Source organism: Callithrix jacchus, chromosome 3, assembly GCF_049354715.1.
Source record: "Callithrix jacchus isolate 240 chromosome 3, calJac240_pri, whole genome shotgun sequence".
In the NCBI taxonomy this organism is placed as follows: domain Eukaryota; kingdom Metazoa; phylum Chordata; class Mammalia; order Primates; family Cebidae; genus Callithrix; species Callithrix jacchus.
Window position 1 is genome coordinate 146,318,162 of NC_133504.1, and position 24,365 is coordinate 146,342,526.

At 36.1% G+C, this 24,365-nt stretch overlaps 1 protein-coding gene across 4 annotated transcripts in view; it reads right to left on the minus strand.

Annotated features, from left to right (window-relative positions):
* ATP10D (ATPase phospholipid transporting 10D (putative)) overlaps positions 1-24,365 on the minus strand; it is a 127,357-nt gene that overhangs the window by 81,075 nt on the left and 21,917 nt on the right. For 2 of the 4 annotated variants that reach the window (XM_035293749.3, XM_035293747.3), the window contains exon 1: positions 23,365-23,590. The exons of 1 other annotated variant lie outside the window; for it this stretch is intronic. The gene's annotated coding sequence lies outside the window, so the exon portion shown is untranslated. Of the gene's footprint in view, positions 1-16,716; positions 16,782-23,364; positions 23,591-24,365 lie in introns of those variants that run through there. One more of the 4 variants, XM_054253373.2, reaches the window with a different exon arrangement.

Below are 24,365 nucleotides of genomic sequence, written 5' to 3' on the forward strand. Positions count from 1 at the left end.
GCCCGTCTTATGAATGAGAGAAAATACCCATGTCAGTCTTATCAGTTTTATACTAATAAAGGAACAAGAAAAAAATACAGTTCCAATCCTATCAGCTCTTAGTCCTTTGGAGTTGGGCCTCTAAAATATTTATAAAGATCTAAATCAATGAAGATTGACTGGCCAAAATAACACTTACTATTTTTTTGATATAATTTTTTAAAAGCCTGCCTCCGAAGTATATTTGAAAAGCTGGTTTTTACTTCACCAAAGATATAAAAGAGGCTTATTCTTTTAACCTACTGCTCATAACGACAGGTTGAGTTATTAAAGTAGTTCATAACATATCTAGATGTCTGTCCCAGAATAAGAACTTAAGAGAGTGCATTATAAGTGAATCAATAGATAACAGAAAATAATGAACATAAAGACTAAGTGCTTTTCATTAGTTTCACATGATGCACATTAGGTGACCATTATGACAAATGTGATAGTTTTAAAAAAGTTGAAATCAGCACAATTTGATTTGCTTCTGGAAACCTTAAAAGAAAAGTATTCACTTGCCATTAAATTCTTACTGAGACATAAGAATGTTTATCCTTCTAGTGTCTACAAGCTCATAAACAATCCCAATCTCACTTCCCTTTTAAAATTTTGAAATACAATTTCTTGACAGTCCAAACAGGCATAACCAAAGAAATATGAAACGAATATAGGAGGTGGTAAATTCTATTGGTTCGTGGTGTGTCTCACTGATAACCTCACACTGACAAACATACTTACTGGATCACAGAAACAATCAGCTTTTTATTCCACAACCCAGACAAGAACCACGTTTTCCCCCAAGTCATGCACTTCCAAAGAAACAAGCCCATAATGACTGAAAAACATTTCATTGCTAAAGTATTTGTAGGTCTCCTTCTCTTTGTGCTTTTTTAAAATCTTTAAATGTACATTAGCTCCTCTACTTACTCCCATGTTGCCTTTTCCCCTACTTCCTCTTTTTTCATTTTCAAGGAATTTCAGTGAAGACAGAATTGGGGCTGGCTCACTGCCTTCCATGGCCCCCTCCTGGAGCCTACAAGAGTCTCTCTCCTACTCTCCAAGGCTGGGCAACTTGTCGTTTTTGTAAGAACTCTCTCTTTTAAGCACTGTTATTCTCTTCAAAAGTGATCCTTGGATCAGAGGACAGATTTAAACTAGATAGAGAAATGCTTTGAAGGGACTGAAGAGAAAAGCCAAGGCTTGGTGGTACTGAATATATGATGAAAATCCTTTCACATTTCTAAGTTTAAAATTTAAACTCTTTTAACTGGACAGGAATAACCAAGGATCTACTTAGTAATCCTAGATTAGAAGCTTTTGAAATGTGTTAACTGCCATCCCAGTGAGAAAAACATTCTGTGATGCAAAGTAGAATTTACACACACACACACACACACACACACACCCCTGAAACAAAAGTTCTACAAAATATTTCTTACCCTTAGCACCTGCAATGCATACAGGGATTTTCTTTCTTCTCTCTCATGTTAATACTAGTTAGAATGCACTGAATTAGTTTCAAGATCCAGTAATGTTACTGTACGTGTTAGTAAAAAGATACTGATTGTGGCCAGGCATAGTGATTCATGCCTGTAATTCCAGCACTTTGGGAGGCTGAGGCGGGCAGATTACCTGAGGTCCTGAGGTTGGCAGTTCGAGACCAGCCTGACCAACATGCAGAAAACTGTCTCTACTAAGTATACAAAATTAGCCAGGTGTGGTGGTGCATGCCTGTAATCCCAGCTAGTCAGGAGGCTGAGGCAGGAGAGTCACTTGAACCCAGTAGGTGGGGGTTGCAGTGAGCCAAGATCACACCATTGTACTCCAGCCTGGGCAACAAGAGCTAAAACTCTGTCTCAAAAAAAAAAAAAACAGGCACTGATTGTGTGTGGCTTCACACTGAGTTGAAATTATACATGGAAGTAGATTTTTGTTCCTAAAGAGATCCACACCCACAAATACAGAAAACAGACTATTATAGAATACAAAATTTCAGCTACACAGGAGTAATAAGTTTAAGAGATCTATTGTATATTATGGTGACTACAGTTAATCCAGTAACAATATATTGTATATTTGAAAATTGTTAAGAGAGTAGACTTTAAGTGTTCTCAACACAATATAAAGTATGTGAGGTAATATATATGTTAACTACCTTGAGTTAGCCATTCCACAATGCATCCACATATTAAAACATCACATTATTCACCATAAATATATAAATTTTTATTTGTCAATTCAAAAATTTTTTTAAATTTTAAAAACAAAATTTTCCCCTTACAACCCTTTCTCCCTCAGTCAATAATGTTATTCAAAGAAAGCTGTTCCTATACAAACAGGTATTTGTTCTATAGAGATCTAAAGATAAAAATCTGTTTATAAAGGTCTTTCAAATTATTTTATTTCAGTGGACTTTTTTGTAATAAATACAAAGACATAATATTTTCAATGTTTGGCAATATCAGATTAAGAAAAGAAGAAGAAAACAGAATCTTATGGTAGAAAATTACTGAAAGACAGCAGTTGGACAAGAAGGCTCAGAAGAGGGCAGCACCAGGCCCACGGTGGTCAGGAAAGAGCATTTCACTCTTTATCTGTCACTTCCAACAAAGTTATAAGTGTGTTAATACTTAGAGAAGCCTTTGTTATTAATAGCATTCCACATAAATAGTCAGGAAAATTTCTTTAAGGTATGATAGGAAAGCAAATCAGTAAGTCATACCTTATCAAGCATCATCACAAATCATAATATCTTAGGGCTTAGACTTTGGAGATGACTTAACACAGAGGTTACAAACCATTGGTCTCATAGCAAAATTCTACCTAATGACTCATTTTGTATCAGAGTGCTGGCAAGCACATGATTTTGTTTTATAAACATAAATATGCATATACAAACACATGTAAAAACAACATTTTAAAATAGAGATAAGTTCACATAAAATATTGATAATTGGCTTTACTTAAAAGAAAACAAGGAAACGGTGGGCACACATCTTTATATGGTAACAAAGGTTACTATGGACCTTGACTCCAACCCTGCATTTTGCAGTTCACCCTTTTTTCTTTTTTGGGGGGGATGGAATCTTGCTCTGTCACCCAGGCTGGAGAGCAATGGCGTGATCTCGGCTCACTGCAACCTCCACCTCCTGAGTTGAAGTGATTCTCCTGACTCAGCCTCCCAAATAGCTAGGATTACAGGCACCCACCACCATGCCCAGCTAATTTTTGTATTTTTAGTAGAGATGGGGTTTCACCAGGTTGGCCAGGCTGGTCTTGAACTCCTGACCTCAGGTGATCCACCCATCTTGCCTCCCAAAGTCTTGGGATTACAGGCATGAGCCACCATGCTTGGCTGTCAGTTCACTTATTTTAACTGAAGGAACTAGCACTTTGCTCACCACTTTTTGACAAATCATATTTCTCCTTCTCTGTAAGCCCAGGCTCAAACATTAGCTCTCCCACTTAGTAGTTACTCAGTCATCTAACAAATGAAATGAAACATGATTAAAAGTCATGGGACATGCTATAGATAAACAATGCTCATCCTCTTCCCCACTCTCCTATTTGAGTGTTTCTCAAGGCATAGATAAGTAAAGGTTGGGAATCTTGTATGCTGGGCTTAGGTCCAAAGCTTTCAATGTAAAGTTATCCAAGTGAATGCTCAGTTCAATGTATCTATTAATGCCTGAGAAGTAGCAGCATTAAGTAGGATACAAAAAGAAAACCGAACAATCAGAAAGACAGGTATGACATAAAGTGACCTTTATACTACCCAATCTTATTCTCTACCATTCTCTCCAAAACTCATACCAAACAACATTCATGAACAGACTGTATTCCACTTGTCCTGTGCTGCCCAAGCTCCACTGATAAGAATCGCCTGGGGCCCCTGTTAGTCATAGTCTCCAAAGCCTCTCCCTGGAGATTCTGATTCAGAGGATCTGAAATGGGGTCCATAAATATGTAATTTAGTTAGTACTCCCAGTGACTTAAGGAGATTGCAAAGCATCACACCTCTGCAAATGCTGTCCTTTCTTTCTGGATGGCTGCTGGTTAACCATATCACCCACTTACCACACCAGCCTCTATACATCCTTGAGACTGTTTTAGCCTGACCATGGAATGAGGGAGATCGGAAGGGGTCCACAAGAAGACACCAAAAGGGATTCTCTGCTCTGCTCCCATTACAATCCTGAGCATGGCTCAGCCACTGCACTTGCATAGTGCATTACATATGGTTTCATTCTTCAAAGTCAGGGAACATCCTCATTCCTCTCCACGTGTCTATCTAGTGCTTGGCCAAAGGTAGATGACATGCAAATGTCTGTTGATCACTGAATTTTATAGAAAAGAAAACAAAGACATCCCATTTCCTTTTGCATGGCTTAACCTGAGTTTCATTAGAAGTAGGAGTATAAGATCTAAGTTTGAAGAAACAGAAATATTCACTTGTAGTTTGTGATTATATCATTCTGCCTTTATTAATAGAAGGAGCTGCGTCTCCAGACCTGAAAGACTCCTTCAAGAGAGCATTATTTTCTCTTCCAGTGAATTTCTAAAACCCGTAAGTAGCACAGAATGATAAAGAGCACGGGCTCTAGAGCCAGAGGCCAATGTCAATTTCTGGCACCTCCACTTGCCAGCTAACCTGCTCAAAGGGTTGCTATGAGGATTCAGTGAGTTAATACGTGAAAAGCACTTAGCACAATGTTTGACCCACAGTGAGTCCTAAGTAAGGGTTAACCACCGCTGTGATTTTTCACAAAATTTTCTCTCTACAGTATTTATTCATAAATATTAGCTGAGAATTTGTGTATAAAGTATTGATACTAACAACTATACTGATTATTCATCTATGTTTACTTTCGTAAAATGTATCTCATACTGCCCCACCTGGTCACATTCCACTTTAGTGACTTTGCTCTTCATTTAATGAGAGAGGCTGCTAGGCAACCAACTAGCTGAAGATAGCAATATTCTCTTTCAACTGTTGCTGAGAGAAAGTCCAGCAATCTAGTAGACAAAAGCTCTAATGAAGAACTTAATGGGGAGCATTTTTAGGGATTTTTAATAACATCATTTGTAATTCTAAGATTTAGCCCATTCCTCAAAGAGATAATTTGTCAGCAGTTTCTGATAATAAACCAACTGGTCTCACGCTTTTTTGACCTGATGCTCTGCCAACAATAGGAACTCTGTCTTGAGAATTAACGAAAACATACTTTTTAAACCATATAAAGAACCAGGTGCTTGAAGTTCAATGATGATCACAAAACCCAGGAAAGAATGTTTTAGCTCTAGATACTCTACTATCCTCAGTAATCTGCTGTTCTTAGAGATAATGATTTATAATCTTCAAAAATTAACTTAAAGTTTTAGAAGGAAAGTGTATTAATTTTATATAATACTCTGGAATAGTCTAGTGCTGTCCTAAAGCAGGCCTGCATGATGCTAGATATTAAGTTTCCCATCCAGTATTTCATTTACTCACAGATTATCAAACCTGTAATTAAATTTCCAAAATCTGTAAGTCATCAATTTTAGGTATAAAATCAACTAAGATCAGAGTTAAAGAAATGCAAATCAAGCATTGTTTGATAAGTACTAACACTTTTATAATAATTACTGTTTACAAAATACTTTTCACACGTCATTAAATTTAGTTCTCACAACTTGATATAGAATTTCACTTCATTTTTCAGAGAAAAAAGTAAAGTTGAAAGAATGTTTTAAAATTTTCTCAAGATGTCCAATCATTGGCTCCAAGTATATAATGCTATTAATACATAAAATTTTAAATAATCAAATATGCTTATTTAAAATTACATTATTTCTAATTATAGTATCTTTTCTAGAAGATATTAAAAACTAAAATCCATCACTAACAAGAGTGTTTCTAAAATATATAAGTTCCTTACTATACACAAATGTACTTGAAGGCAGATTTAGTTCTCAAAAGTCCTATTCCCTTTAATGAATGCTTAATGAAAAGTTTGCAGCAGGGCATATTACCAAAGGTAAATACAAGATAATGAATTCTCTTGGGCCCAGTTAGCATTTTTAAATTCCTGAGGTCATCACCAGCCAACAGTCTGAAAAATACACATGTTCATTGGTCTAAAAGAAAAAAATATATATGATCATTTCAAGATGCCCTATGAACCTCACTCCCTAAGTTTCTTTCTTCTCCTGTTTTTTTTTTTTTGAGATGGAGTCTTTCTCTGTCACCCATGCTGGAGTGTAGTGGCAGGGTGCCTTGATCTCAGCTCACTGCCACATCTGACTCCCAGGTTCAAGCAATTGTCCTACACAGCTTCCCAAGTAGCTGGGACTACAGGCATGTGCCAATATGCCTGGTTAATTTTTGCTGTGGTTTGTATTTTTAGTAGAGATGGGATTTCACCATGTTGGCCAGGCTGATCTCAAACTCCTGACCTCAGGTGATCTACCTGTCTTGGCCTCTCAAAGTGCTAGGATTACAAGCATGAGCCACTGGACCTGGCCATGAACCTTCCTCACTTAGGTTTCTGTCTGAGATGGAGCTGAGGAGTCTGCATGTCTAATACATTTGCAGGTAGTACTGATGCTGCTGGTCCTGGGACCACACTCTGAGAATCACTACTCTATGCTAAGTAACTTTATTGCAAAATGCCAAGTTGGAATTAAGACTGAGACATTTATTAGATATCACTTATGTTATTGGGCAGCCCATCTTCTTTGAATGTACAAATCTAAGCTATGCACTAATGGCTTAACAGAGGACACAAGAAGAGCCTCATGTCTAGGGCTAGAATTAACTAAAAGACTGAAGATCTAGTTTATACAAAAGATTGGTGATGAGGTCTTAAGGATTATTTTTTTCTGCAGATTTAATACAGTTAAAATTATCTTCAACTAGTATTTCCAAAAGTTGAGCAAGAATGACAATGGATCCTGACTTTGATAGACTTGTAACCTTCTTCTCAACCAAGATGGCAAAACATAAACAAAACACCAAAGTTCTTACATGTTCTAAATCATGGAAGACACAGACGTTCTCTATCATAGTCAATAAAAGGCCCAGAGAAATTTCATATCTATGGATTTCTAAGAATAAGATAGGAATTGTTTCACAATAAGACTCATGATATGAAAATCTCCTTGACCTACACATCAGAGGTAGCCAGCCCTGCCTGAAGCACAGTGAGCCCTGATAAAACTTGGGTTTGCTCCAATCTGTGTCATCAGTGACCTACTTGTTCGACACTCTTTATAGAAGCTTATTGTAACAGGGAGACTCCTTTTCTAACAGGTTGTGACAACAGCATTAAGATGGTTTGGTATCTTTGGTGGTTTCTTTGCTGCCCCAGGTGCCAACATGATATGTTGGTATGCCCTTATGTATATATACCATATATGTTGGTATATCCTTCTAACTACAAAAATGGTTTTTTCTTCACCTCACGTAATCTTTGGAAAACAACATAATTATAAACAGTCTATGTATCTAACATGGGCTTTTGTGATGACAAGGGTCAACTTATTTTGTTGGAAACTGTGGATCTTGAATAATGATGTTACATAACCTTTTGTATCTCCATTGGGTGGAATGAATCAGATTTGCTGAATAAAATCACCTTGGAGCGCTTAGTGCCATTCAATAGTTTCTGTTAAGTGACCTGGAACTAAATCCCCAGTAGGAGTACATATTCTTTATTTTAGATATATAAAAGAAGTCAGGCAAGGGTAATATGTTATCCAAAACATTGAAATAAAGTAATTAGTGCTATTTTCTTTTAGACAGGTCTTGCTCTGTTGCCCAGACTGGAGTGCAGTGGTGTGATCACAGCTCATTGCAGCCATGACTTTCTGGGCTTAAGCTATCCTCCTGCTCAGCTTCCCAAGTAGCTGGGATGACAGGCATGAGCCACCATATCTAGCTAATTTTTAATTTTCTTTTGTAGAGATAGTCTCAAACTTCTGGGCTCTAGCAATCCTCCCACTTCAGCCTCCCAAAGCACTTGGATTACAGAGGAGAACCACTGTGCCCAGCCCTAAAAGAAATTACTTTTGATAACTGGTGATTATTATCACGGAAGGAAGTACTACATAAGCTCATAAAAAGCTAAGTCATACTACTTTTCACTTTTACCACTAACAAAGAAATGTTTGTAATAGTTTTGTCATTTAAAAAGGCCAACTGTACTGAAGCACATAGCCCTTACATATCTTTAGAAAAGAGTGTTTAAATTAAGCTCATTCATTTTCAATTCACTCAGCAAACATGACCTGAAAACCTACAATGTGCCAGCTACTGTGTTTGACGTTGGGGATATAGAAACAGAAGATGCTGTTCTACATCACAGAAGCAGCCTCTCACTCAGACTGAGGGAAGGAACCCTCCATAGCAATAAGTGACATGTTTTATTTCATTTTATTTTTATTTATTTATTTATTTATTGAGATGGAGTCTCACTCTGTTACCAAGGCTGGAGTGCAGTGGTGCAATCTCGGCTCACTGCAACCTCTGTCTGCCTGCTGGATTCAAGCAATCCTCCTGTCCCAGCCTCCTAAGTAGCTGAGATTACAGGGCTGCCCCACCAGGCCCAGCTAATGTTTGTATTTTTAGCAGAGATGGGGGTTTCACCATGTTAGCCAAGCTGGTCTCGAACTCTTGACCTCAAGTGATCTGCCTGCCTTAACCTCCCAAAATATTAAGATTACAGGAGTAAGCCACTGCACCCAGCCGACTGACATGTTTTATATAATTGCTGATGGAGAATCAAATTACAATTTTCACATATGACATGTTTACTTTGAAAGACATATAAAATAAGACTGTGGTATCTAGATACATTGTTTAATTTACTGTATCCAAACATGCACTAAATTAGTGTCTTCAATTCTCTCATGTGAGAATAAAGCTCTTATATATTATATATATATTATCACATGTGTATGTATATTTTATAGTTACATGTGTAATATTACATATATACATATATTATTACATACATACATATATGTATATTATATATAAAAGAGAAAAACATGTATACTCAAAAACATATATAATCATATATATATTATCAAATATATATATACATTTTTTACGGATGGTTCATTCAGACGTTGAAAGCGATAATTCTCTCCTTCAATATACTTCAGAGAAGGTATTGCATGTCCAAATGACTTACTGTTTGTGGATAATTAGTTCAAAGCTGTTTTAGGCTAGCAAAAGGCAGGTAAAATGTTGCAGTTGTATACATGCATCTCTATGTTACTGGAAACTAAAAAGAAATCCTACCCATATTTATGGTGAATTTCTAATATGCCTTAATCTATTTTTAAAGCTGAAAAAAACATAAACATGTATGAAAATACTGATGGCAGCAATACTGTATTTTGGCCTTAGTGATCTTAGATGCTCCTAAAATAATATGTTATTGAAATGACAAGATAGCATGTTTTTGAGATTTGGTTATTCAACATTAATAAATATTATTAATTCAATAGACCTAAGGTCATAACAATATCTACCATTTACAGACATATATCAGGTTATATGCAAAGGATAAACATACATTAACTTTAATCCTTACAACAAAGTACATATTATTATCTCCACTTAGTAATGAGGAAACAGCCTCAGAGTGTTTGAGAAACCCAAGTGGCACAGCTTTGTAAGTCATTACTCGAGCCTAATCCAAATGTCTCATATGGAATGAGAGCCTCGGCAGCTAACAGAGGGCTCTGGGATAGGGCAGTAACACTTGAATAACGAGTTGGCAGAAGGCATGTAGCTCTGGCAACCCACCAAGGAATGTGAGGGTTGGGAGAGAGACTAGGATGAGAATGGTATTAAAAAATTAATTTATTTAGAGAAAAATGCTAAAGGCATGCTGCATTTGAAAAAATAAGTTAGCAAATAAATTTAAATATTTGCATTTATTTACTTTTAAAACATTTGTTTTGTACTAGGTGAGGTGACCCATTTTTAGATGCATTCAATAAAGGACTTTATATATGTTTGAACTATAATTCAATATATGCAAATAAAATTTACTTTCAAATAAATGACTCACTTTTAACCTGATTCCAATATCACTGATCCATAAATAACAGACCAACCATCTTTTCACTGCCCCATATTCTCAAGTGGTCTTATATCCTTACTTAATTTAAACTTTGTAGTTAATACTGCAATCACTTCCTTGTATATTTTCTCAACCAGTGAACGCCCCCTTACTTCTTTCTTGGCAAAACCCTCACCCTGCTTATATTCACATCTAAAGCTCTATGTACTCTGTTCCAGTACCTACAGATTGAAAGTGGCTGAAAAGAAATGCACAACATCCTTGACAGTGTCACTTTAACCTCCTAACCACAAACTATAAGTTGGCCACTCACACTGACTGTAATCATCCCGCATTTCCAGTCCATGTATTTTCCCACTCTCATATACAACTGTTTCATACCTTTTTGTTTCTCCTCTAACATCCAATATCTCCCTCCGAACTATCTACCTGCTGATGACCTTGTTTCTATTTTACTGAGAAAACCAAGGCCATTAAAAGAGAACTTCCACACGTTCTTCTAGCACAGACCTCTTTCCAGAACACCAGACTAATGCCCAGAAGGCAGTCCATCATCTCCAGACAGTTACAAGTGCCAATGGAGGTCCAGGCACTCTCTCCCAACCTGCTTATCCCACAGATAAGGCCTGTCAACTAATGGCAGCTCCCTCCTTCTAGATGCTCAGCACAAAACCTTTTGAGTTATTCTTGGTTTCTGTCTTTCATTTACAACTCACATCATGTCAGTCCACAAATTCTGTTGATGCTTCCCTTAAACTACATCCAGAATCTTACCACCTCTCATCACCTTTATTACCATCAACCTGATCCACCACTATCAGTCTAATCCTGGTATAAACTAAGTTAGATCCTGACAGTTTCACAACCTAAAACTCTCGAAAGGCTCCCATGTAATTACAGAAGCCACCTCCAGTGCTCCATATGATCTGCCTCTTGTTATTCTCCTTGTCTGTTTTACTTTTCATAAAACTTGCATGCCACTTTCTAACAATGCATAATTTACTTTGCTATTTTGTATTTTATCTTTTGTCTGGCTCCCTCCTCCATCAGCTTAGACATTTCTGTCTTTTTGGTTCATTGCCATAGTCTAGGCCTAGAAGAGTATAATATCAGGCAAAGAGTAGATTTTCAATGAATATTTGTGGAATAAACCCAAGAATGAATGGATAAAATAACACCCCTCTTATATGCAGCAAACACTAGAATACCTTTAACAATCTTACACACACTGGCTCTAAATGTGATATAATAACTTAGGCATTTCATGGTATGTAGCTCACTACAGCTCTTATTATGCATGCTAAATTTATTATAGTTCACATTAAGATCTAGAGCATGTAATCCTAATATGGACACTAACGAAACTCTGCAAAAGGAAGACATAAAAAAGGAAATAAAACAAGTAGGACTCATTTTTAGAAATAGCTGAAGTATTTGCATCTTATTGTTCTAAAACTCGAATGGAGGAAGTTATTCTGAGCAACCTTTTTTAAGACAGTTTAAGGTTTATCCTTTAAAGTATCAAAACAATTTTGTCCAGGATAGAAATCATTATATAATGCGTACCCAATTTTCCTATATTTGACACAGCATTTTAAATAAATTTTCTTCCCTGAGAATTTATACCAATTCTCTGAGCACAAGTGTACTCTTAAAGTGATGCCTTCAGAAGCATTTCCATAAGGTTTTCTTCTAGTACTTGAAGACCTCCTTGTTTTAAATGGTTTTACAAGCTTTTCCCCCATAAGCTGTCCAAATCTGTGTTTATAAAGATTTAACTTTTACTTCCAACTACCTTATAATAATTAAGAAATGTAAATAAATGACCCCGTGGTCTTCAGGAAGTAGAAGACAAAAATTTGGCAAGATTTATTTAGTGAAATCCATTTTCACTAGAGATTTCCTTTCCTTCAGAAAATAGGTACTAAAAGGCTACCATTGCCAACCAGGTACTTTTCTAGGTATGGAAACCAACATGATGCAAAGTCCCATGTAAATTCCATGGTTTTGTTCTCCAGAAGTAGAGTCCAGTAAAGGGATCAGGCACAAACCTCATGAGATTCCCTCGTTACTTGAAACACTTCAGAGATTAATTCCTATAAGACAAACTTTAATATGTATGTGACCAAGCTTCAGACCACAAAATGGTAAGAGCATTAAGAGACTAACCAATGGATAAACAGTTAAGTTTCAAAATGAAGCTAGCACACAGATACGTGCTCATTTAAAAACCAGGGCCAATATATATATACTGGAACTGGCAGAAGAACACAGATTTTCTGGTGTGCGATCTTTACTCACCCACACTAAGGAAGGCAAACTCCAGCTTCACGTGATAAGCTGTGTGTGTATGTAAAACATGATAAACACACTGTATTGTGGCTCTAAAGTGATCTTTACAGGATTATTAGGAAGATAAATGAGAATGAGCTAAAATGACTTAACATCTGTCTCTCCTACAAGGCCATCTTGTTTACTGTTTTAACCAACAACTGGACAATGTCTGGCATGTAGCATGTACTCAGTGAATACTTTTCAGTGAATTAACAAATGTTAATCAGGTTCTTGTTGTTATACCATGCACCCCAAGATATGCTCTTCAAATGGCACAAATCTTGAGAGAATAAAGGACAATCAATGTATAATAAGTATTACTGCATGAAGGAGTAGGTTTCTCAGCTGAAGATCTACTTGGTTAATTCCATCTTGACCCTTAAAATGGCCTAAAACCATCTCATCTTGCTGGAAAAAAGTAATTATGTTTGTCTTCAGACTACTGATGACTTAAGTTGTATTAGCTCAGTGGTCCTCAAATGGGGCCAATTGTACCACACCTTCAAGCCCCCTAGGTCATTTACTAATATCTGGAGATATTTTGGGGTGTGAAAAGAAGCCAGAGATGCTGTTAAATATGCAGCAATGCACAGGACAGTCTTTCACAACAAACAATTATCTAGCCACAAATGTTAAGAATGCTGCTGTTGAGAAACTGGCTTAAAACAAGCCATCTCATTTGTCCAAGGGAGAGGTAAGTGGCACAGTGGAAAGAACATTTCAAAGTCATGGGTTCAAATTCTGGCTTTCCTGCTCAGCCCTAGTGGGACTTCCCATGACCCTCAGTTTTCCAATCATGAAAATGGCAATGATATCATCTACTCTGCAGGGTTGTTGTAAGGAGTTAATGGGAAGGTATGTAAGGCACCTGACATATAATAGATCAACAAATGGTAGCTATTCTTAATTTATAAGAATATGTATGAATTGCTTGATGCCAACATTCCTTCTAAGTAAGAAAAGCATTTTAAAGATGCTTAACAAGTTAAACAAAAAACTCAGAATGTTAAAGCTTGATAAAAAAGTTAATATCCAACTAAATATTTTACACAGAAGAAAACACAGGTTTGGAAAGAATGACCTACCCAAGATTGTACAGCAAGTTAGCGGCGATTCACATAAAATAATCCTGCTGTTTGCTCCACCACCATTTTCCTATTCATGCATACATAGTTAGGCTTTTATTAAGTCCTAAACTATGTCATTATTTATGAATATGTCATCAATTATTTAAGTCAATTTGAATATGATATTATGTTTGCCAGAATTTTATATTCTAGTATGATTCAACTATAAAATAAACTAAGATTTCTACAGATAGGTGCCTATCCTAAAATTTTCATAACATATTTGAACTAATCTGTGGAATCTGCCCATTGTTTCAGTATCACCTTAACAAGTTCTATTATTACTCACAATGGTCTATTTTTTTTTTTTTAAACAGAGTTTCACTCTTGTTGCCCAGGCTGGAGTACAATGGTGTGATCCTTGGCTCACTGCAACGTTGGCCTCCCGAGTTCAACTGATTCTCCTGCCTCAACCTCTTGAATAGCTGAGATTACAGGCATTGGTCACCACTGCTGGCTAATTTTATATTTTTAATAGAGACGGGGCATTTTTCTATGTTGGTCAGGCTGATCTCGAACTCCCAACCTCAGGTGATCCACCCGCCTTGGCCTCCCAAAGTGATGGGATTACAGGCATGAGCCACCATGCCTGGCCACAGTGGTCTACTTTTTTAAAATTAATATCTTATAAGCTAGGTGCAGTGGCTCACACCTATAATCCCAGCACTTTGGGGAGGCAGAGGCAGGTGGATTACGTGAGGTCAAAAGTTTGAGACTAGCCTGGTCAACGTGGTGAAACCCTGTCTCTACTAAAAATACAAAAATCAGCCATTGGTGGTGGCGGGCACCTGTAATCCCAGCTACTTGGAAGGCCGAGGCACTAGAATCACTTGAACCTAGGAGGCAGAGGTTGCAGTGAGCCGAGATTGTACCAATGCATTCCAGGCTGGGCAATAGAGTGAAACTCAGTCTGAAAAAAAAAATTAATATCTTACAAGATCAATATTAAAAATTATTCATTTCTGGTTTAAATATTTCATGAATAACATGGTTAGAAAAAATCTGAACAAACACAGAAGCCACATACTATAAATAAATAGGAAAAAAATTTTTCAACTTTAGTAGTAACCTAAAAAAAGAATTTAAGACAGAATTAGCATTTTTTGACTCCGAATGTAATATGTAGCAAAGGGTTTCTTTATTCATAATGCTCAGTGAAGGCATAAATTCATATAGTTTTGGGGGACTCGAATCTGCTCTTACTTCTCTAGACCCATAGGACAACATGCCCTAAAAATGTCCTCTCTGGTTCTCAGTAGAAATATACTCAACTCAGCATTAGAAAGTCACTACATAAATGTTCAAAAATAGAGAAATTGTTAACTGCATTATATCTAATTGTGTTATATCTATTTCTAATGGAAATAATGAGATAGCTGTTAAAAATGTTTAAAATAATTTTTAATAACTGATAAAATGCTTAAAGTTTATAAAGTTTCAAATCATGATTTAGACCTGTATACAAGTATAATCTCAACTATGAATATATACAATATATAAACATGAAAGAATTTGGAATAAAATATTTTTAAAAACATTAACACTGGTAATTTTGAGATAGTCTATTAATAGCAGATTTTAATTTTTTCAGTGTTTTATACTTTGTACCATGAACACATACACTTATTTTGGAGTCAGAAAACAGATCTTCATTTTAATCAAAAAGTTTAATTTTGATTAAACTTCACATAACCATGAAGCCTATACACTGAACTTAATGTATTTGCTTTTACATTTAAGATGTGGGAAAGAGATGCATTCCTTTAAGTCTTTTTTTCTTTCCTTTTTTTTAAGGCATAACTTCATAAAATGCAAGGTAAGCATGGTGCCTCGACACTGAAAATGACTGTTCACACACAAGGCCGTGAGTCACGTGTATACACTAATAATGCCACACTCAGTATTAAACCAGAAATTAGGTTCAACTGAGTATATAAGCTTCTTGACATATAAGATAAACATAATTTAGTATATGAGCTTCTTGGTAAAGACAAATATGTGTGTTCCTGCAAAGAAGCACTACATGTAATTATAAATGTTGCAAAGCTAATTAATTAAAGCATTCGGTTCTGGGTTTTGTTTTTTGTTTTTACCAAAAGATAATTATTAAAATTTATTTTATAAGTGTCTGGATAAATTATAATAAATAGCATACTTAAATGCTGATATAATTTTGGGATACTTCTTTCTGAATATTAGTTGTGAAAATGGAATTTAAATGGTAGTCTGCAAAAGAAACCTCAGATAATTGTTGCAATAAAACATTTTTATACCTATACTTTTATATAGGGCGAAAAGAGTTTTTGATGTGAAAGTAATATAAAAATATCAAAAATAAGTCAGTTATACTTTTCAAATATCACCTTGATTGCTCGTCAGAAAATTAAAGTCAGTGAGAAAATAAAAGTTCATAGGTAAGAAAATTTTCAATTACTAATTAAGAACCTATTTCAAAATCCTTTCTGCTTATTTCTAATATCTTCATAACATGACAAATCTACAATATTCCAAAATGACATATTCAACATTACATGGGCCCATTCAGATAAAGAGAGTGGGGATATAGAATTTCCAGCAATAAATGAGGTGCTTAATCTAACCTGATTAGATCCAAAGTATATTAAAAGAATACAGCCTATGTTGTTTACAGATACACTATGACAATACCTTTATGCTTGGGTTTTAATTTTACAGAATTAATTAATTACAACTTTGATGATGACAGTAGGTATCTGTATCATTCTTTACCACTACAATAGCATCACTAAGAAAACTTGATTCCCTCTACGTAAACTCTCTACTGAGAGTCATAAGAATCAATTTGCTTCTTCTAATCATCATCCTCAAATATATTCATGATCAAAGAACTGGGGTAAAAAAGTCTTACATTTTCCCTTATGAAACACTTGCACTAATGTCTAGTTTAATCCTGTTTTTTAAAGGGAATCTGTTGCCAAGAAGCAAATAATAACATAAAAGCTATCCAACACAAACCTTTAATATTGAACATTGTGTTTTTGACTATCTTTTGAGTTTCATATATTAATTATTGGCTTTTGTAGTCAGCTAAGTAATAACACAGAGGCATCTGAAACAGCATACAGGAAAGTAAATGAAATCCTCTCCTGGAAACTTTTAAGTCAGGGACCTACCTGTCAAAGCCCAGTGAATATGGCCTGCTCACCCGAGGATCTTCCCCCAAGCCTGTGTTCTCCAGCTTCAACACAGATCGGAATCACATAGAGAGCTCATTAAAACACAAATTCTGCCCTCCCTGCTGCCCCCTCCCCAACCCAAACACACAATGACACCAGTTTCTTTGACTCAGTAGCTCTGCAGTGGCCTGAGAACGTGCATTTTAATAAGATTAAGTGATACCGATTTTCCTACTCTGGAGGCCACACTTTGAAAACCATAGACCCTATGACAGCTCAAATCTATTCTGGAAAGACTTATTTTTAATTAATGAATGCAGATGCTCATCCATAAACCCAAAGTAAATTGGAAATATCATAAGTAGTTTAATATACATTAACCTACCAACATCACAGCTTAGCCGAGCTGACTTTAAATGCACTCAGAACCCTTATATTAGCATACAGTTGGACAAAGTCATCTAACACAAAGCCTACAATCAAGTGTTAAATATCTCATGTTCTTTATTGAATACCATACTGGAAGCGAAAGAATGATTGTATGGGAACATGAAGTATGATTTCTACTAAATGTGTATCTCTTTTGCATCATCATAAAGCGGAAAAATCATAAGTTGAACCATCATAAGTCAGGGACTGTGTATTTTCCCCATAAAGTCATTATCATTAAATATTATTTTTATGCAGCTAATCTTTCCCATACCAATGATGCACATATTATTATTTAAATAATTAAACTACTGTTCTTATATACAAAAACCAAAGCAATTATTTTCTGTATGAATAACCACAGAGGTTTTTAAAAAGCAAAGGAAAATAATACACTTAAAAGAAAGAGAAAAGGTAAGAGATAAAAAGAATAATGAATAGGGAAGTAGAATTATTTGTAGCTGAAATGGAAAGAATTTAGCCCTGAAAAAAACCGTTAAGATCAAAAGGTTTTATCAATAGACTACATCAAAGGTTTTCTAAAGGTCTCTCACAGATTATTAGCTCAAGCTATACATATGAGGCAAATAAGCACATTAGAGACTAAAATTTTGAGTTATATTGTGTTATTTTCTTTAAAGAATATAGCATATTAGTGGATATGTGATGAAGACTGATAGGTATTAACATCAGTTATTTTGTTTCAACAATAAAAAGGAAAATTTGGTCTCATTTGACAGATGAGAAATTTAATTTCTAAAATGTAAAGACTTTCTTTTGGAAGCTACTGGATGAATTATAATATTAATATATTATGATTCTTATATAGAGAAGTATCATTTCACAGTGGTTAAAAATTACTTCAGCACATGATAATGGATTGAATACACGTCAGTTACTTACACTGTCTCAACATATATGGTTAAACTGTACCTGAGGCCTATAAGTATTACCAAATATGGTATATAAACACAAATAAGAGGCAGATCAAAACTATAAATGGTATTAAAAACAAGTTGATCCTCATTGGAATTATAAAGTACATTCATGATAAATACTCCATCCCAATAATTTACTCAATGGTACCATCCTTCACACTACATTTATTTTGAATAAGTACTGGTAATATAATTAGCTATTTTCAAAACAGCAACAAATAGCATATCTGCAATTAGCAGAATGAACACAAGTTTGACAAACAGAATGACAGCTGGCTATTTACCACAAGCTTTTAGCCTTTCTGAGCGTCAGTTTCCAAATCTGTAAAATGGAAATAATATCACTACCTCACACAATTTGGTGAAGAGATTTATTAAATAATGGACTGTGCTTAACACACTGAAGGTGCTCAATAATTTTAATCTTTCCACCAATGTTTTTTGCACTCCTACTGTATGCCAGGCATTCTTACAGATACTGGAAATGAACCAGGGAACAAAACAGACAAAATTATCATCTGCCTTCTAGGAGTTTACTTTCTAAGGTACATTTATTTTACCTTGTTCTAGGTACAGTGCTAGGTACTTTGGGATTGAATAAATGAGTCCCAGAACAGGTCAAGTATTCAATTCAATTAAAAAGATAAAATTAAGATAATCATGCAGTAAATGAATTTAGGGAAACAGAAAGTCCTACGAGAAAGCATGATATGAGGTCAGAGGATAGAAAGGGAGAAGATGCTTCCCAGAAAAGAAAGTACTATAAGTGAGCCTTGGGAAATGTTGAGAAACCTAACAGAAGAGATTTATAGATTTTAGAAAAGGTAATATGATTACAGGTAAGAAGGATGGAAAATGTGTTTATTTATTTTTATTTTTATTTTTTAAAGGATAACCTCAAATAATTCTTTGGAAAAAGTAGGGCTTACTGAAAAAAGAATTCACACACACACACACACACACACACACACACACAGTTTTATGCACTTTAGGTTCTAGGGTACCTGTGCAGAACATGCAGGATTGTTGCATAGGTACATACATAGCAATGTGGTTTGCTGCCTCCACCCCCTGCCCCGTCACTTATAGCTGGCATTTCCCCCCATGCTATCCTTTCCCAACCTCCCTACCCCCTCGATGTCCCTACCCTATTCCCCCTCAAAAGACCTCAGTGTGTGATCCTCCCCTCCCTGTGTCCATGTGTTTTCATTGTTCAAAACCCGCCTGAGTGAAGACATGTGGTGTTTGATTTTCTGTTCTTGTGTCAGTTTACTGAGAATGATGGTTTCCAGGTTCATCCACGTCCCTACAAAGGACACAAACTCATCATTTTTTAAGGCTGCATACTATATCATGGTGTATATGTGCCACAATTTCCTTGTCCAGTCTATCATCGATGGGCATTTGGGTTGGTTCCAGGTCTTTGCTATTGTAAACATCCGTGTGCATGTGTCTTTGTAATAGAATGATTTATAATCCTTTGGGTATATACCCAGTAATGGGATTGCTGGGTCAAATTGAATTTCTATGTCTAGGTCCTTGAGGAGTCGTCACACTGTCTTCCACAATGGTTGAACTAGTTTACACGCCCATCAACAGTGTAAAAGTGTTCCTATTTCTCCACATCCTCTCCAGCATCTATTTTTGTAACCTGTTTTTATCCACTTCTTATATCATAAACATTTTTCCATATCATGAACATTTTCCCATATTACTGAATAGCCTTCCCAACAAAATGATACATTTTGATTTGTTGTCCACATTTGTTAATGTGACATGTGAAAATATGGTGATTTATTGCTATGCTGGGACACTTTGATTATTGGGAGGTTAACATCTCCCCTACCCCAACCTTGGACAATTAAAGTTTTTTGTCTTTTGTGAATTGCCTATTTACATCTATTTCTCATTGGGGATCATATATATAGCAGTATTCAACTCTCTCTGCCTTAGTCCATTTGGGCTGCTATAACAAATTACCATAAACTAGGTGATTTGTAAACAACAGAACATTATTTCCTAAAGTTCTAGAGGCTGGGAAGCCCAACATCAAGGTGCAGATATGGTGTCTGGTGAGAGCTCATTTTCTGATTCATAGGTGACACCTTCTCACTGTATCCTCCCATGGTGGAAGGGGAAAAGGCAGCTCTTTGTGGCCTCTTTTTTGAAGGCACTAATTCCATTGATAAGGAATCCTTTCTCATAATCTAATCACCTTCCAAAGGCTGCACCTCCTACTACCATCACACTGGGGACTAGGAATCAACATAGGAACTCAGAAAGAGAGGGAACAAACATTTAGACCATAGCAATCTCTCACTGCTTTTGATAATATCTTTTTTAAAAAATATATTTTATTGCATTTTAGGTTCGGGGTACATGTGAAGAACATGCAAGATTGTTGCACAGGTACATACATGGCAATGTGGTTTGCTGCCTTCCTTCCCATCACCTATACCTGGCATTTCTCCCCCTGTTATCACTCCCCAACTCCCCAACCCCGCTGTCTTTCCCCTAGTCCCCCCAACCACAGAGTCCAGTGTGTGATAATATCTTTTGAAAGGGAGTATGTAAAATACAGAGCTTAGCATTTGTCTTTTTTGTTTGTTTGTTTATCGTATTTCTTGGTGATATTTTTGAAAGTGGTATTTTGTTATAAACATAATAGTTGCTTTCAAAGATTTTGGAATATTAGGAAAAATATAAAAAAGAAAATCAAGCTGTAACTCTACCACCTAGGAATACATTTTTTGGGGGGTGGGAAGAATATATGAATGGATATACCCATTGATATAAAAGAAACTTGTATGCAAACAGAAATTGCATTAATCTTGTTCAATCCTAACTAATTTAGGATAATGTCTTAGAGTAACAGCTTAATAAATATTTTTGATTAAATGAATTTTATGCATTTATTTCAAAATTATGTTTTACACATAATACATTACATTTTGCTTTTTTATTGAGTACATTGCAAGTATATTTCCAAGTCATTCAATTAAAAAAAAAACTTTTGTAACTGAGTTTTATCAGTATAGATATACAAACTGCACTAATTGATTTAAATATTTTGTTACTTGGGCTTTGATGTCATTTTTCATATTACAGATAAGATGGTAATAAATATATACATACATCTTCATATGCAATTTACATTATTTTCTTAGGCTATATTTTTAGACCCAAGATCACATAATCAAAGGCTATGAAAATTCACAGGTTTTTTGTTTTCTTTGTAGAGACCAGAGCAAAACGGGACCAGGAAGGTACTGAACCCCTGAGCTAAAGGGATCTTTTTGCTTCGGCCTCTCAAAGTTCTGAGATTACAAGTATGAGCCAGTGTGCCTGGCACACAATTCACAGATTTTAATACATATGATCATGTAATTGCCTCAGATAGTTGTATTGATATATCTTTTATTGAGCAGCATAAAAAACGATTCCGTTAAGGCCACCACTCTTTTACAAAACTAGCATCACTATTAGTCCTTATTCAGCAAAGCAAAAAAAAAAAAAAAGTATTGTTTCTATGGCTAAAATGATTTCTGAAATGAAATAAATTTATCTAAGAAAATAGGGAAGGAATAACTGACCAGGAATAGTGATAGCATCCAGCACACATGTATTTGTTCCTAGAGTTGATAAATCAATTATCCTTTATTTCAAGCACTATTAAATTTATATTTATCAATGCATTGTGCTGTGAGAATTCTCAAACAATCCTACTTGTAGCATTTTCTTTGATCTTCCTTCATTAGAAGAACTACTTCCAACTATATGAGACAATAAAGTAAACATGTAATTGAAGGCTTGAACATGCGTACATTTTTTAACCCTTAATTAAAAAAATAAATTCTAGAAAGTATATTTGTCTGACAAGTGAGTCATCTCTGTTCTATTATAAATTATAATCATTTTTTAGCATTTTCCTTCATTTTACTGACAATAGCAAAATAAATGGTACCCTATTCAGTTCTATTTAATCACTAAGTATGAAAAGTATTCAGGTTTTGCCAAGCCAGGGTAAAAACTCCCACATCTTGGTTTAGAGCACTTATATTCTCCATCTTTTTCATCCAATTTAATGAATGTTAAATTAGCAGTTGCAGTGTTATTTTTTAAACTCCCACAAACCTTAAAATGTTTCTAAGTTATTTTTCCGAATGTATAAAATCATCTCATTTTAATAAAAATAAACTATCTCAATGTAGGTATAAGATACGTATTTGTAACGAGAATATAAAACAGTCTAGAAGAAGCAGTTATTACTTTTTGAGGTAGATTGGAGTGAGAGGCTTTTGCTGCGGCACTGAATGAAGTACTCCATTGCTATGGATTTTGCTCTTCAAAAGTCAACAATGGTTTTTGATGATGCTATTATTCTTCACAGAAATGTGACCTAGCTGATTTAAAGGCGGATACAAGTAAATATTGGCGGGTGAGGAGCCCTTATCCTTGCTGATGGATTTTTCAAGGTTGATTTTGAGTTAGAGGCTTGCTCTGTCCATACTGACTTGTTTTTTCCCCTTGCTTAGAACTAGCTTGAAAAAAACGCAAGAAGAAACTTTGGTCTTATTATATCACATTTTAAATACCTGAGCTAGCATGATAAGAGCAGTTAAAACATATTCTTTCTAAAGGTTGGTTATTTTGGGTCCCGGACACCAAAATAACCAACCATTCCCTAAACAACTGATGTCTCTCTGCTGTATGTAGTAAATTAAAAGTACGTGTTTTATAATGTAAAATAAAGGGTGCCCCAAATAACTAGGAGGTTAAAGTTAGTGTTTTGAGGGAAGTATGGGAGCTTCTTTGAAGCACTCCTTTGAAAAATATTTCTGAGCAAGCTCCAATACAAACACCTTTCTCCTGAGGAATCAATCTGCTGGACTAAATCTTCAACACTTTCTCTTTTCATCACCTTTGAGGCAGATAGCCCAAATTTCTTTAAACTGCTGATTGCACAACGGGATGACAAAGGAGTGTGTGTGTGTGTGTCTGTGTATGTGTGCATGCCCGTACGTGCCCGCTTGTGCACAGTGTACCATTTTACAAAATCCAGCATTTAAAACAGATTTTAAAATTCCCCTTTAACATCAAATGATTGAATTTTTTTTTTAAGTTCAGTAGCAGCCCAAAACTATAGTTTTGAGCCATGTCATCAAATCCAAACACGACTGGGGCAGTAGCGGGGAGAAACAGGACAGAAACAGAAAGAGGAAAAGCGGGTGAAGCAGAAGGCTGGGACAGTCAAAGGGATTCGCCGTCTCACTCTTACCAATTCCTCCCTCCGCACACATCACAGCATGATGGTCACGAGTCTCGAAGTGCAAGAAAAGAGCCAAGCACAAATCCGAAGAGTGAAAGCTGGTTGTGCTTCCACGCCAGCCATCTGGCTTGGAGGGGGGGAAAAAATCACCTCTCGGACATCTCCCAAACTCCTATGCCGCCGAGCCAGTGACCTATTACTCCCTGCTCTCCGCCTCCAGTCTCCGCCGGGCTCCAGAGCAGCCCGGGCTTCCGCTCACCGCCGAGCGCCCGCTGTCCCGCCCTCCGTGACGCACAGGGGCGGGGCCTGGCCGCTGCCCGGCTCCCAGCTCCAGCTGTTTGACGGAGCTGCCCTTCTGCCCAGCGCAGATGCCCCAGTGACCCAGAGTCCTTACAGTCTCACCTCTAACTTTCACCTTCCAAGTATGGGTTGCCCGCGGTTGACGGTTTGGTTCTTTGTTTTGCTGCAATTCTAACAATTCACTGCTTTCGCTAAACGTGGAACACTGTGCAATTATTTTTTGGAGGGTAAAAGAGATCAAATCTAAAAATGTCGCGCCACTGCATTCTGTAATCAGAATGATTACAATTCTGATTTGGTCGTTTTTCTCACTCCTTGCCCTTCCGTTCCCTTATTCAGGATAATATGGCTTTGTCCATACACCTGCCAAGGTCCGTTTGCTTAAAACTCACAACTTTTTTTAATTTTAACTCCTAAATAAATTCCAGCAACCTGTCAGGTTTCTCAAAATGTCTAACTAATTTGGAAAGGGGAAAAGCCATTTAGAGAAGGCTGAACCAGTAACTCAGAACAAAACCTAACAATCCTGGCTGCCTGTTTTATCCCATTGAAACAAATATAAAAAGGGGGGCAAAACCTTCCACAACTCTCCCATATTGTGCCTCTTAGCTTCCATTCTCTCAAATCAAATGTGCAGAGAGTGAAGAAAACTAAATGATCATGCAAATGTTTGACTATTAGTGAAGAGCTCACCAGTACAGACACAGGGA